The sequence below is a fragment of the Colias eurytheme genome, chromosome 8 (assembly GCF_061535395.1).
Source record: "Colias eurytheme isolate Ceu_HAF_F1 chromosome 8, ilColEury1 Martin Lab GWU primary, whole genome shotgun sequence".
Lineage (NCBI taxonomy): Eukaryota > Metazoa > Arthropoda > Insecta > Lepidoptera > Pieridae > Colias > Colias eurytheme.
The window spans coordinates 9,800,825-9,815,720 of NC_142987.1; the positions used below are offsets into that span (position 1 = coordinate 9,800,825).

Genomic DNA, 14,896 nt, shown 5'->3' on the forward strand with positions numbered 1-14,896 from the left:
TCCAACCTTTTTTTATTTTTTAATTTTCCGTTTTTGAAGTTGGTTTTTTTAACGTAGTTATTGCACGCCTCATAAGCGAAGCGTTGAGGTGGGTACTACTGTCACTTCGCGCAAAACATCTGATTTTTCAAACTTAAAATGTCTTTATGTATCATACATTGCACTTGTAAGATAATACATACACACACATATTAAGAAAAAACACTATTTTTAACTATTTTTTTTGATATTTTTGATGTCATTTTGTTATTTAAACTAGTTAAAAAACAGTTTAAAAAAGTTCTGTCTTGGACGTCCGTGTGTCTGTATGTGCGGAGGATTTTCTTGTTAACACGATAGCGACCGAAATACTTTACTAATCGAGTCTTTTTTTTTCTCTTACGCTTGAGTATGCTCAGGAATAGAACCCTTTCATTTTTCAGGGTCTGATTCGATGTGGTTTAATTGTTATTAAATAAACAAAAATAATAATTAATAAATAATTATTAAAAAAAAATTATGAGGCGTGCACTTTTGGATTTTCCAAACTATTTTAATTTTTCTATTATGCCTTATGTTTAATACTGGTACAGTGCCACAAAATTATCTGACCCGAAAATTTAGCGGCACTAAAATCGACATCAGTGACACCGTCACCGGGTCAGTTAAGTTTGTGCCTTTCCTTTTGGCAAATAAATATAATTTTATTTTTTTATTTTTTTTTATCAAAATTCGTTCAATAGTTTGCACGTCAATCATCCATCCATCCTCACACATTTCATGTTATAATATTAATAAGAAAGAAAATATGAATCCTTTTTAAAAGCTTACTTTTAGGTAGTTATGTGTTCATTCATAATAATTCTAGGTTACACATCTAAAGGTTAAGGTCAAATTTCATGAAATGCGTAGGCGTTAAGTTTCACTGTCTAGGATATCTGCGTGAACTTTGGTATTTCAATAATTTCATATATAAAGTTATTACCTATTTATTAGGTTATCTAATATCTATATCTATAGGTTATATCTTCTTATATATAAAATTCTCGTGTCACAATGTTAGTCTGCATACTCCTCCGAAACGGGTGGACCGATTCTCATGAAATTTTCTGTGCATATCGGGTAAGTCTGAGAATCGGCCAACATCTATTTTTCATATGTACCACGGGCGAAGCCGGGGCGGACCGCTAGTCTTATATATAAAATTCTCGTGTCACAATGTTAGTCTGCATACTCCTCCGAAACGGGTGGACCGATTCTCATGAAATTTTCTGTGCATATCGGGTAAGTCTGAGAATCGGCCAACATCTATTTTTCATATGTACCACGGGCGAAGCCGGGGCGGACCGCTAGTCTATATATAAATAGCTCTTGCTAAATAGTAATTTCGTTATCAGTCATTTTTAGCGCATTTTTGAGCATTTATAATACGACTGAAATAGCTTAATTTACCTAAAACAAAGATTTTGCACGTGCATTTTAAAAAAGTACATATTTTACTTTCTAATAAAAAATAATAAAAGAAGGAGCTATTTTAGACTATAATTGTCCCTTGTATATTTTATTTTTATAAATAAATTAAAGAACTTAATAAACCGCAAATATCTAATATCACAAACGAAGACATGGCTTTCTGCTAAGTAATAACATTAGATAAAGATTCAAATCTAGTTTGATCCTCAAGACTATCCTGAATAGAAACGTGTTTTCTCGTATAAAGTGAAACACGTGTATTCTACACGTGCAAAAGGGTTCGGATAGGAAATTGAGCTTATTTGTTAATCTTGGGGATTGAAACGATTCAATCCTTTAACTAACACTTTGATACGCTGATCTTCTTGCAATGCTGTCCGCCTGGTACTTGGGCATGTTAATTATCCTATGTTGTACATAATTTCATGTATCTAATTAATATTTAAAACCAGCGGTCCGCTCCGGCTTGGCCCGTGGTACATATTTACGTTTTCTCGACATAAGAAGCATTCTCCTACTTCAAGGAATATTAAAACAAAAAATTAACGGAATCGGTTCAGCCGTTCTCGAGTTTTGCGCTTAGCAACACATTTGATTTTGGTGATTCAGTTTTGACACTGACCCAGCAGAGGTTGTTCTGCCCTTTTCCTCCTTAACGATTTTTCTTTCGATAAGAACCTTTCTAGTGCCTTAACAAAAACGTAAAAAAAATGAGCCGAATTGATCTAGCACTCTTATCGAGTTTTACGCTTACATGGCGATTCATTTTGATTACACATAGAAACCTATATTTTCTTGATTACGTACATTTTTAAATTATAATTATATTTATTTATTATTCATTTTATTTTAGTTCAAATCAAAATTTTAAGTTTGTAATGCACCACCACCATAAATGTAATCCTTCTAAATTTTCGGGTTGTCTGGCAGAAATCGCTTACAGCGATAAGACCGCCCTCTGTTCATGTTGTTACTTGTATGGTTCTTAGTTTATAATCCTGTATTAAGTGTGCAATAAAGTATTTTTCATTCATTCATTCATTCATTTTTGTTATATGGTGGATAATATTGGGATGATAGATTAAGGTTATCAAATTCATCAGGTTATTAAGTCGCTATGTAAGTTTAAAAGTTTCTAAATATTTCTGGGTCGACCTATAAGTTTAAAAGTTTCTAAATATTTCTGGGTCGCTATACCTATAAGTTTAAATGTTTCTAAATATTTCTGGTTCCGATTAACTTAGGAACTTAAAGGATTACATTGGTACAGATATACAACAAGACAGTCTTAAGAATCTGCAATTTGATCCAATCTATCATAGTGAAATAGCCCATATAAAGCTGCACGAGTGTTAAAATCAATACTGCAGCGGGCGACGACCTTTGACATTTCGGACTTTGTTCCACTTCCTTGTGTACACAAAGTTCCTTTTTGCTTTGGAAAGCAAAATATTTGCACTAGTGACTGATCCTTTCCACTACACTGTCAAGCCTTTGAAATCTGATTGAAAACCATTCTGGCGCATAGTAATGTTTCGACTTTCGCTATGTTCCCCACAGGAGCTATAGGGTTAGATGATTTCTAGGATTGGAACTTCTTTGTTATTTTGTTTGTGTTGTAGTTTGCATAGGTGCATATTTTTTCCCGTACCTTTGTAATTTGTTAGTATGTATTTCAAAAGATGATTTCTCAAATTTCTCCCATTTGGATAAATAAGAAACAATACTCTTTAGAAATTATAGTGGCTAATTAATGAGGGGTGCGTTTTTTATTTCGGTTGGCTACTCTTTCTTTGTTGCTATTATTTATTGGTTTTCCATAAGTGGTAATCATCCTGAATTAGATGTTTTACTGTTCTTTGTACCTGCAAATAAATGATCTGCAATACTCCTCATTCTGTCGGTTTGAGGTAGAAACTTGTTATACTCGTAAGTCGTAATTACTAAAACGGGGTTCCTGCTCATTAAAGTATAAAAAAAGCATTAATTCATTGCACTGCAATCATCCTCAGATTCAAACAAAATGTACCTTTATAGTGTTACTCTTGTGTAGTTTCCAAACATCAAATAAATAGACGAAGCTGAAAGTTTGTGGAACCAATCAAACGTTCTGCTATACTCGTTTGTAATTCGCCGGGAATAGTGCCCCGGGCTCCGATAAATGTTCATTCGTGAGTTTAGGCCGAAATTGAAAACGTTTGCCACTGAGATTTCGTCATTCATATTATACTAGCTGAGCCAGGACTGCGCGGCGCTTCATGAATTTCGTTCACAGATTTGGCTTATGTGATATTTTCGGATATTTTAATCTTGAATTTAGACATATGAAAATGTTTTTGGTGGGATATTTTAATCTTGAATTTAGACATATAAAGGTCTATCTTTCTGACATTGTAGGTAATCCGGAAATGCTACTATAGCAAAGACAATGTTGCATTATACAAATGGTAGGTACATAATGCATGTATTATTGTAAAAACTAATAACAATTTTTCCTCTCGGTTATTGTCGTCAAATTATCTGACACAAAATTCTATGCGCTTTAATCAGAGCATCATTTTCCTGTAAGTCTTACCACGATTCCACACTGAATATGCAAATAGTTCGATAGAACCTTGCATAACCGCGATAACTTCTAATTAAAAACTTGCAAACTGAACGAGCAGTCACGTTCGATGTATTTCCGAACGGAAAATTGTTGAAACAAACTTCGTCGATGCGATAATGCCCTAGCGATTTCTAGAAAAGTTTAAAAACATTTTCCCTTATGCAACTGAGCTTACACCGCGTTTTATTTTATTTTACAGCATTTCAACGTTTTCACGTTTTTATTAAACATTGCTTAAGCCATCGCTTCGAAATAAACAGAACGACGAGGGTTGTATAAATATTTTTATTTTCTTAGCTCACGCTGCATCTTGCAGATTATGGTTTCGTTGCGCTCAACGTTTCTTTGATAAATTTTCTAGTTATATTATATTTGTTTGGATTAAAACTTTGTCTGTGAAATCCACAACGTACATAAGCTTTGATAGTCTTTGTCTTTAAAATATTTTCATTCTTCTATCTGCCAGTTACTACTTTGAAAGCTAGGTACTCTGAACAAATACTAATAATGCTACTTGAACATCTCAAAACTATCCATCTGAAACAATGCATTGAGTAGGAAAATAACAACAAAAAAAAAAAAAAACTCTAGCTGACCTATCTATCTTATTATATAGGGGGTAGGAAGAGTACATGTTCTATTCTCGGATCTACCCGATATGCACAAAAAATTTCATAAGAATCTGTCCAGCCGTTTCGGAGGAAGTTATATTACATCTACTATGACAAATCCCTCATCGAAGCGATGAAATAAACATTGAAAAGACTTATAACGTTCACTTAAACACAATTATTTATTTTATTAAGAGGTTACCTTCATCCAACTACTAAAATTGTACCTATATTTTACATTGCCCTATTTACGTCATAACTCATAACCCAATTAAAGCCCATACTTTTACCGGACCGGGCTAAGCTAGCTCAATGAAAAATTCCTAGAATACCCGGCTAGGTTGATCTGGGCAGGGGCCGTTGCCATGGCAACCAGGTCGCGGCACGCAACAAGTGAGCCCGTATCGATCGTATCTGCATCGCGCATCTAAAATTGATGTTTTATTTGGTTGTAACGTGCTGCTTTTATAGCTCTTTATTATATTAATTATGAATACAGATAATATAATACTATACTAGGTATAAGTGCTTGTTATAATATAAGGTGTTACACTTCCTATATTATATGATACTAGATTATAAACGTACTATTTTGGCCATTTTGGCTATCAAAGAACAAATAAGTTTGAGCAAAACTTACCGTTCTTATCAAGCTTAAATCTGTAATCTATTCATTAAATCTGTAAGCTATGAGTTATCTACACTAATATTATTAAGCTGAAGAATTTGTTTGTTTGAACGCGCTAATCTCAAGAACTAATGGTCCGATTTGAAAAATTATTTCAGTGTTGGATAGCCCATTTATCGAGGAAGGCTTGTAGGCTATCTCATCACGCTAAGACAAACAGAAGCGGAGCCACGCGGGTGAAACCGCGGAGCGCAGCTAGTATTTTATAATCTGTTTTATTTGTTTTTGTTACTCTTACATGTTTTCCTTTCCTACTATTATTGAGTGGAATAAAAAAAGTGGCTATTAATTTCACTAAACGGATTAGAATGAAATGAGCACACGGGCAATTTATAATCTGGATTAACATTTAACAGGCTATTATAACGTATAATAATACTTTGTTTTTTACCTTTATTTACGATTTAGGGCAGAAACTAGGGCAGTGGAATAATACTCAATGCGAAAAAGCCTCCAAAATTTCTCAAACATAAGTCATTTTTATTTCGCAGAGAATTTTAAAGTTCACGGTAGGTAAGTATATAAATTTCTTACGTTTTCCGAGTTTCAAGTTTCATTCTCAAAGGGTTATTAAGCTACTTTATATTAAATTTAATGAGAAACGTCTACGGGCAATAACATTAAAAGTTCTTTTTAAGTGCCCTCCGGTGACGAAGAGTTTTTAGTTGACCGAGATATTTATAAGATGAAAGGGAGTGTTTATGTCATATTTTACATATTAATATGGTAAATAGGAAAGTCTATTTTTGAACATTTATTACTAAGAAAAAAGTTGGATCGCCGTCAAAATTTCTTCACCATAGAAAGCTACATTATTCGAGCTTTATAAGGCGTAACATCAGTCAGTATGGAAAAAAAACTGAAACTAAAAAACAAAGGAAGATCTGTTCTTAGGAAACATCTTCTTAGGAAAGAATAGAAAAATTTCGAACACGAGGTGGGATATAATTTTTTCTATTCTTTAACAAAGTTCGTATTTTTAAAGCATTTTGAATGCTATAAAACTAAATATCAAACATATTGTCTCGAGTTGGGATGATCGTCTAGTAAAGATAAATGGGCTATCTAACACCGAAATAATTTTTCAAATCGGACCATTACTTCCTGAGTTTAGCGCTTTCAACCACAGAACATATATCTGTTCTGTGCTTTCAACAAACAAACTTCAGCTTTATTATATTAGTATAGATAAGTGGATACCTTATATAGACAAATCTGAAGATTAACTAATTGGTTAACTATTAATTAACAGCCTAAATAAAGTTCCTTGTTGATATAGCAATTACAAACATGTATACTATGCAGGTTGATGTTCCATACTCGTGCGTATCGGGTTACGTCTATTTGTCTTTCTATATATATATGTAATTTCTACGCTCGAAGTTTAGGATATGTTCCATATTACAGTATTTACCATAAATTCCGAAATGTAGGTGAACTATCGCTTCAAGGAAACTTAATATTTGCATACATTTACGGGAATACGGATGTTTATGTTAATTTATTTCGAAATACATACATAAGTTCTTCTCCGGACTCGGATACCAAGGATTCTTCTATCGATATACATCAAATATTGAAAGCATGGAAAAATGAACAAGAATCGTATCTAAAGAAATTCTGTGAAGACCAAAGCTCAGCTTTAAATAAACTATCTTCCGAAATGGCTGAGATAAAACTACAAAACATTGCTATTCAAAAATCTAATCTTGAAATCGAAAAAACTATCACCTTTATTAATAAACAGTATGATGACATGCTTAAACAAATTGAAACTTTACAAAAGGAGAAACAAACATACAGAGAAAGTATTAAGTGCCTTGAAACAAAATTACAGGATATCCAGCGCTCAACTAGGGCTTCTACAATCGAAATACGCAACATTCCACCAGAGGACAAAGAATCTACATCACAACTGTCAAATATAGTCAAAAAAGTTTGTTCCGCAGTAGACGTGACGCTGGGTGAAACAAATATCCGGGATGTATATCGATTACCAGGTAAAACAGGAACCATAAGACCCATCGTCGCCGAGCTTAGTAACGTGCAACTAAAAAATCAAATTGTTACCTCCCTAAGAAGCTTCAATAAAAAACATTCGAAAGATCATCGCCTTACTACTCATAGTATCGGCTTGCCTGGAGAAGATCGTCCAATATATGTATCAGAACACCTTTACGCTAGCTCGAGAAAGCTGTTTCTTGCTGCCAAGGACTTTGCAAAACATAATAATTACAATTACTGTTGGACAACAAATGGAAACATATTTCTAAGAAAAATTCCAGGCGCCAAACAAATCCTCGTTAAGTCAGAACAAACATTGCGTGAGTTACAATCACTTAACAATACTAATCAATGACTATATTCCAAATTTTTTGAAAGTTTTGTCGTATATAATGATACTATCTGTATATTTAGCATAACCTTTGTAAATCGATCTTATCTCTTCATAATAGTTATAATTAATGTAATTAATAATATCTATATAGAAAGGATTACACACACATACAATTTAAAATCACATTTTAATTTCCCATTTATAACTTCAGCATACTTGTACTCACTACTACAAACAATAAAACACATTCATTAATTATTCTGCACCGCCCGCATCACTCTATACCATGTTTAAAATTTAATAACATTTCTCATTTCTCTCGCACTAATTTAACACAGAACACTTGCATTTCATTAAACACATTCTCTCTCCAAACCTCCATACATAATATCCCATCGCGTGTATACTTAAGTAAAAATTGCCTTGCATTCCGAAACATCAAAAGTCAATTATTATTAAGTCTATTAACTATACTCAATGGCTCCTGTAAATGATATAAACGACGAGTTGGACAATCTCATTGTCTGCTCTTCATATACATGTTTTCCAGAACAATGTAAAAAATATATAAATCTTACTGAAAGCTCGCTTAACATAATGCACATTAATATCAGAAGCATTACCAAAAATTTCAACGATTTACTTTGCCTACTCGTAGCGATGGATATCAACTTAGATGTAATTATTTTAACTGAATGTTGGCTGCAAAAGTCTTCTATTATTCCACAAATACAGGGATATACCTCAGTCCACACATCAAAAGTCATAAATAAAAATGATGGAGTAGTCCTTTATATCAAAAACTCCATAAGCTTTAATATTTATGAACCAAATCTCACTGATGCAAGTGGCCTAGTATGCAATATATACAATAAAATTATATTAGTAGCTTTATATAGATCCCCATGCCATAAAAACATAGACAATTTTTTAGACAGCTTAGATTGCATTTTAATAAATTATAAACAATTTAGTAATATTTCATTAATTGGCGATATGAATATTAATATAACCCCAAATAACAGTGATCATCGTTCAAATTATTATTTAAACTTTATGGCCTCGCATGGGCTTCTTCCAGCTCACAATCTAGCAACTCGGTTAGATAATTGTCTAGATCATATATTTATTAAATCAACCTATGTTCCCACATCTCTTATTCTAAAAACATCAATAACTGATCATTCGGCTTTATTATTAAATTTAGAAATAAAATTGACTAATAAAATCACTCACTTTAATCGTCCCCACTTAAATTTTACAGAAACCGTTAATGATATTCAACAATGTGATTTATCGAGTGTTTTCAGTTGTACGGATGCTAACACAGCCATGAATAGACTACTCCACCTACTTTCGCCTATTTTGACTAAGAATACTATACTTAGACCCATTCCCTCCAAGCTTAGACTCAAAAAACCGTGGATGACAATTGGCCTTCTCAGATGTATTCGCAATAGAGATAGGATGCACTATAAATCAAATAAAAACCCTAAAAATACTATTTTAAAATTAACATACTTACGTTACCGTAACTTCTGTAACAACCTACTCAAAAAAGTAAGGCGAGTGTTCGAAGAAAAATTATTCGTCGAGGCCGGTAAGGACACTAAAAAAATGTGGGGAGCTGTCCGTAACGTGTTAGATCAGGACTCATATACCTCATCATGCACCGAACTTCTTAACACGCATAGTAACCCACTGGAATCAGTTAACACCATAAATAGCTTCTTCGCCAGCGTAGGTAAAAATATGGCAAGTAAAATAAATGCAACAAGTCAACCCAAATTTGCAAACTCAAGCTTAAATTGCTCAATGCCTAATTCGATAGTTTTCTTGGAGATCGATGAAAATACAGTTGATGGTATAGTAAGTAACCTCCGCATTGATAGTGCCCCTGGGTGGGATGGCATTACCCCCAAACTACTTAACGCTACCAGATCAAAACTTGTACCTCCCATCACACACATCTGTAATCTTGCTTTAACTTCGGGTATTTTTCCTACAGCTCTCAAAAAGGCTATCGTACATCCGGTTTACAAGGCTGGGGATAGAGATAGTATAAATAATTACAGACCAATTTCAGTACTGCCAGCTATCTCCAAAATTTTAGAAAGAATAATATACAAGAACATGAATAGCTACCTTGAGAAATATAAAATCATCGCTGACAATCAGTTTGGTTTTCGAAAAGGCATGTCAACAGAAAATGCAGTCGCTGCACTTCTAGAATTTTTAGTTAAAAATATAGACAACAAACTAAAGTGTATTGGCATATTCCTCGACTTGTCCAAAGCTTTTGATACTGTCTCTATCCCTATCCTACTAAAAAAGCTCGAGCGAATTGGTATCCGGGGAACGGCTTACAAACTACTTGAAGATTTCCTCTCGAATCGAACTCAATCCGTTAAGATTGGTAGTCACATCAGCACTGAAGAATCTTTGGAATTTGGCTTACCCCAAGGTAGTTTACTATCTCCACTCCTCTTTCAAATATATGTTAACGAACTTTGCCAACTTGCTTATCCTTCTACACGTATCATAGCATATGCTGATGATACTGTCCTTTTGGTGAGTGGCCGTGACTGGGATGAGGCAAAGAAAGGAGCAGAAGGTGCTTTAAGTGTTGTTCAAAATTGGCTTTCTTCAAACTTCCTGAGTCTAAATATTCAAAAATCTAAATTTATTACCTTTGCCAGTAAAATATCTGCCATTCCACCTAAACCCTCTTTCAAAATTTTAGCTCACTCGTGCGATAGAGTAAATACCTGCAATTGTCTATCTATAGATAGGGCCGACACAGTTAAATATCTCGGTGTCTGGATAGACTCTTGCCTTTCCTGGAAACAGCACCTTAACGCTATCTCTTCACGAATAAGGAAGTTAATCTTTGTTTTTAAAAAATTACGAATCCCTGCTAATAAAGACGTTCTTAAAATAGTGTACACCGCATTATGCGAATCAATTATTGGTTACTGCATCACCGCTTGGGGAGGTGCTCCGAAAAACAATATTATACAAGCCGAACGAGCTCAAAGAGCAGTGATTAAAACTCTTCTCAACAAACCCTTCAGATATCCAACGAAACAAGTATACACTGATTTTAAGGTACTTACTGTGCGCAAAATGTATATACTCCGGGCAATGATGAAGAAGCATAAAAGCCTTCCCGCAACTAAAAGTAAACTCTCAGATAAGAGGCGACCCCCGCCGATATGTCCAGTCATATATACAAATACTAAGCTTGCAAAAAGACATTACGACTACCTAAGTGCACATCTATATAATAAATTACATAAGACACTTAATATACACAACATGAACACATTACAATGTAAGTCCAACCTAACTAATTACCTTCTAGAGCTAAATTATGATGAATGTGAACACTTGTTAGATCATTATATTATTTAATCCAAACTACAAACTAGAAAACACACACTCACTCACATACACACTCTTTCACACACACGCACACCCACACACACACACACACACACACACACACTCAATACGTATATCCTTTCTTTTAAATTCTTTTAGATTTTTAGTTAAATTTCTCTCATATATATATATTTTTTTTTTGCAAAGAGTTTATTCTTTAAAGTCATCAAATTTTCGGCTAAAGTGATACTTGCATAGTATAGAATTGTTATAATATTCAGGTATATATCTTGTATCAACGGACGGATAAATGTCTCCTGTAACACAGGACATTTCCTAGCATAGGAGACATTGTTCAAATATTGCAATTAATTGTACCTACAGCTACGATTTATGTTTTACTTATATGTAAGTTATCCTATAATTGCATGTACATGTATATTTTTTGTTGTCAAATAAAGAATTTATTATTATTATTATGTGTATCTCATCCATAATACTCGGGTACCATCGTAAGGAAGGTACCCGGTCCTTTGGAAGGCTTACGTGGGGACACGGATCCAACACGCAGAGGCCCTATTAGTCCATTGAATGAGTCCCTCCAAGGGGGGCCTAGAGTGCGTGAGTTAGTAACGTAAGATGTTTCTTCGGAAACATGTCAAGAGTCCCTAGGTAATAAACATACTAAAACCCCGGGCCACTAGGAGGAGCCCCGGAGTGGGGGGAGGGGGGAAATGGGTCCATTTTTTCATTTTTCGCTTAAATCTCAAAAACGGTACATGTTAGAGAAAAACTTTTAAGGAAAAGTTGAAAGGCCATAAAATTATCTACAAGTTGTACCTAAATCATTTTTTCCTATATCCTACCGTTTCTGAGTTATACGCAGTAAAACATGATTTTGGCTCAAACAATTTCCACATCAATCGATCAAAAAATATTTCTTTCTTCCAAAAAACTCAAATGTGCAACTTGTGACCGGTAAAGATAGATTGCTCTTAATTTGGTCTATAATTGGTAAAATAAACACATTCCTCCATGGAAGCCTTTAGGAGGAATCGATTGTCAAAATATTATATTAGGGTAGTTTGAGTTACTGAACTTGATCTTTTTATTTTTTTCTTCCAAAAAACTCAAAAGTGCAACTTGTGACCGGTACAGATAGATTGCTCATAATTGGGTCTATCATTGCTAAAAATACCAGATTCCACCACGGAGGCGTTTACGGGGAATTGAATTTTATCAGGGTAGTTACGATACATGAACTTTTTATTTTTTTTTCTTCCTAAAAACTCAAAAGTGCAACTTGTGACCGGTACAGATAGATTGCTCATAATTAGATCTATCATTGATAAAAATACCAGATTCCACCACGGAGGCGTTTACGGGGAATTGAATTTTATTATGGTAGTTAGTTAAAAAGTTCAAGTATCGTAACTACCCTAATAAAACTCAAATTCCCCGTAAACGCCTCCATAGTGGAATCTGGTATTTTTATCAATGATAGACCTAATTATGAGCAATCTATCTGTACCGGTCACAAGTTGCACTTTTGAGTTTTTTGGAAGAAAAAAAATAAAAAGTTCAAGTATCGTAACTACCCTAATAAAATTCAATTCCCCGTAAACGCCTCCGTGGTGGAATCTAGTATTTTTATCAATGATAGACCTAATTATGAGCAATCTATCTGTACCGGTCACAAGTTGCACTTTTGAGTTTTTTGGAAGAAAAAAATAAAAAGATCAAGTTCAGTAACTCAAACTACCCTAATATAATATTTTGACAATCGATTCCCCCTAAAGGCTTCCATGGAGGAATGTGTTTATTTTACCAATTATAGACCTAATTAAGAGCAATCTATCAGTACCGGTCACAAGTTGCACTTTTGAGTTTTTTGGAAGAAAAAAATAAAAAGATCAAGTTCAGTAACTCAAACTACCCTAATATAATATTTTGACAATCGATTCCTCCTAAAGGCTTCCATGGAGGAATGTGTTTATTTTACCAATCATAGAACTAATTAAGAGCAATCTATCAGTACCGGTCACAAGTTGCACTTTTGAGTTTTTTTGGAGAAAAAAAATAAAAAGTTCAAGTATCGTAACTACCCTAATAAAATTCAATTCCCCGTAAACGCCTCCGTGGTGGAATCTGGTATTTTTATCAATGATAGACCCAATTATGAGCAATCTATCTGTACCGGTCACAAGTTGCACTTTTGAGTTTTTTGGAAGAAAAAAATAAAAAGATCAAGTTCAGTAACTCAAACTACCCTAATATAATATTTTGACAATCGATTCCTCCTAAAGGCTTCCATGGAGGAATGTGTTTATTTTACCAATTATAGACCAAATTAAGAGCAATCTATCAGTACCGGTCACGAGTTGCACATTTGAGTTTTTTGGAAGAAAGAAATATTTTTTGATCGATTGATGTGGAAATTGTTTGAGCCAAAATCATGTTTTACTGCGTATAACTCAGAAACGGTAGGATATAGGAAAAAATGATTTAGGTACAACTTGTAGATAATTTTATGGCCTTTCAACTTTTCCTTGAAAGTTTTTCTCTAACATGTACCGTTTTTGAGATTTAAGCGAAAAATGAAAAAATGGACCCATTTCCCCCCTCCCCCCACTCCGGGGCTCCTCCTAGTGGCCCGGGGTTGTAGTATGTTTATTACCTAGGGACTCTTGACATGTTTCCGAAGAAACATCTTACGTTACTAACTCACGCACTCTAGAACTTTTTATTCAATGGACTATATAGAGAACTTTACTGTGTTGTGGGACACCAGCCGCAGCCTGCCCATGACTGCACTATAGAGATACAGTCCTAGGCAGTCCGCGGCCGATGTAGGACTATTTCGAGATATGGAAAACAAAATAAACTGGGCTATGGAGTGGGATGTTAAATGGGCCGGTATTTGGGAACTATTGGAAACTATGGCACCTGCCTTTCTACTAAAATAAAGTAAAAATATGTTGGCAGGTGGTGACTCGCCCTCTCACTGTATGGGCCCCCGAAATAAGTCGCTGCAAAAGTGCGACAAGGGGGCAACATATTGTGAGCAGCTAAGGGTGGAGAGGCGTCCCTGGACTTTAAACTACGATCACGCGCTCCCTGAGGGTCCAGCATCACGTGCCCACTCGCCACTTATGATTCGCATCCACCCTTCGAGCTAAAAGCTCTCGCGACTCCACTCTGGCCGGCCGGTTAAGGCAAGCCAGAGGTGGGGGTCCTGTCCTCGTCAGGCTTCACTCCGACCGGCCGGTGAAGGCGAGCCGGAGATGAAGACAGGGGCCTCCCCCGGGAGCACTCGGTTCCCGCGGGGTCGCTACTCCCCGACACCACGCCACAAGGTGTCCTGCGGGTTGACTGATTGCACGGATGGAATATCTATTGTCACGTAAACATTAGATATTCCAACCGTGGGCGATGGGGTCGTCACATCCCTACGCCCTTATTATTATTATTATTATAAGTGGTTCTATGATAGTCTATTTAACATTACTATTTTGTCATAAAGTATGTATTACAATTACGGTATAATATGTACTAGCTGCATATAATTTTAATATAAGTACACATTTATATGTTATTAATATTCTAAAAAATATGCTCATAATATTTTCGTACCTACTTTTTGCGGTGCTTAAATGCACTGGATATAAACGGATAAACATATGTACCATTTTTGTTCATATCTATCGAATTTTCTGCCAACAAAGCTATCACTAACTGGAACTACAAAGTAAGGTTCTTTTGAGCTTTGAAACGTTGAAAATTTTGCCTGTGAAATATCGAAAACGTTCACAAAG

At 34.8% G+C, this 14,896-nt stretch overlaps 1 protein-coding gene across 2 annotated transcripts in view; it reads left to right on the forward strand.

Moving 5' to 3' along the window:
* Positions 1–14,896, forward strand: part of LOC149906734 (solute carrier family 23 member 2) — a 48,035-nt gene that overhangs the window by 8,528 nt on the left and 24,611 nt on the right. The gene's annotated exons all lie outside the window — the stretch shown is intronic.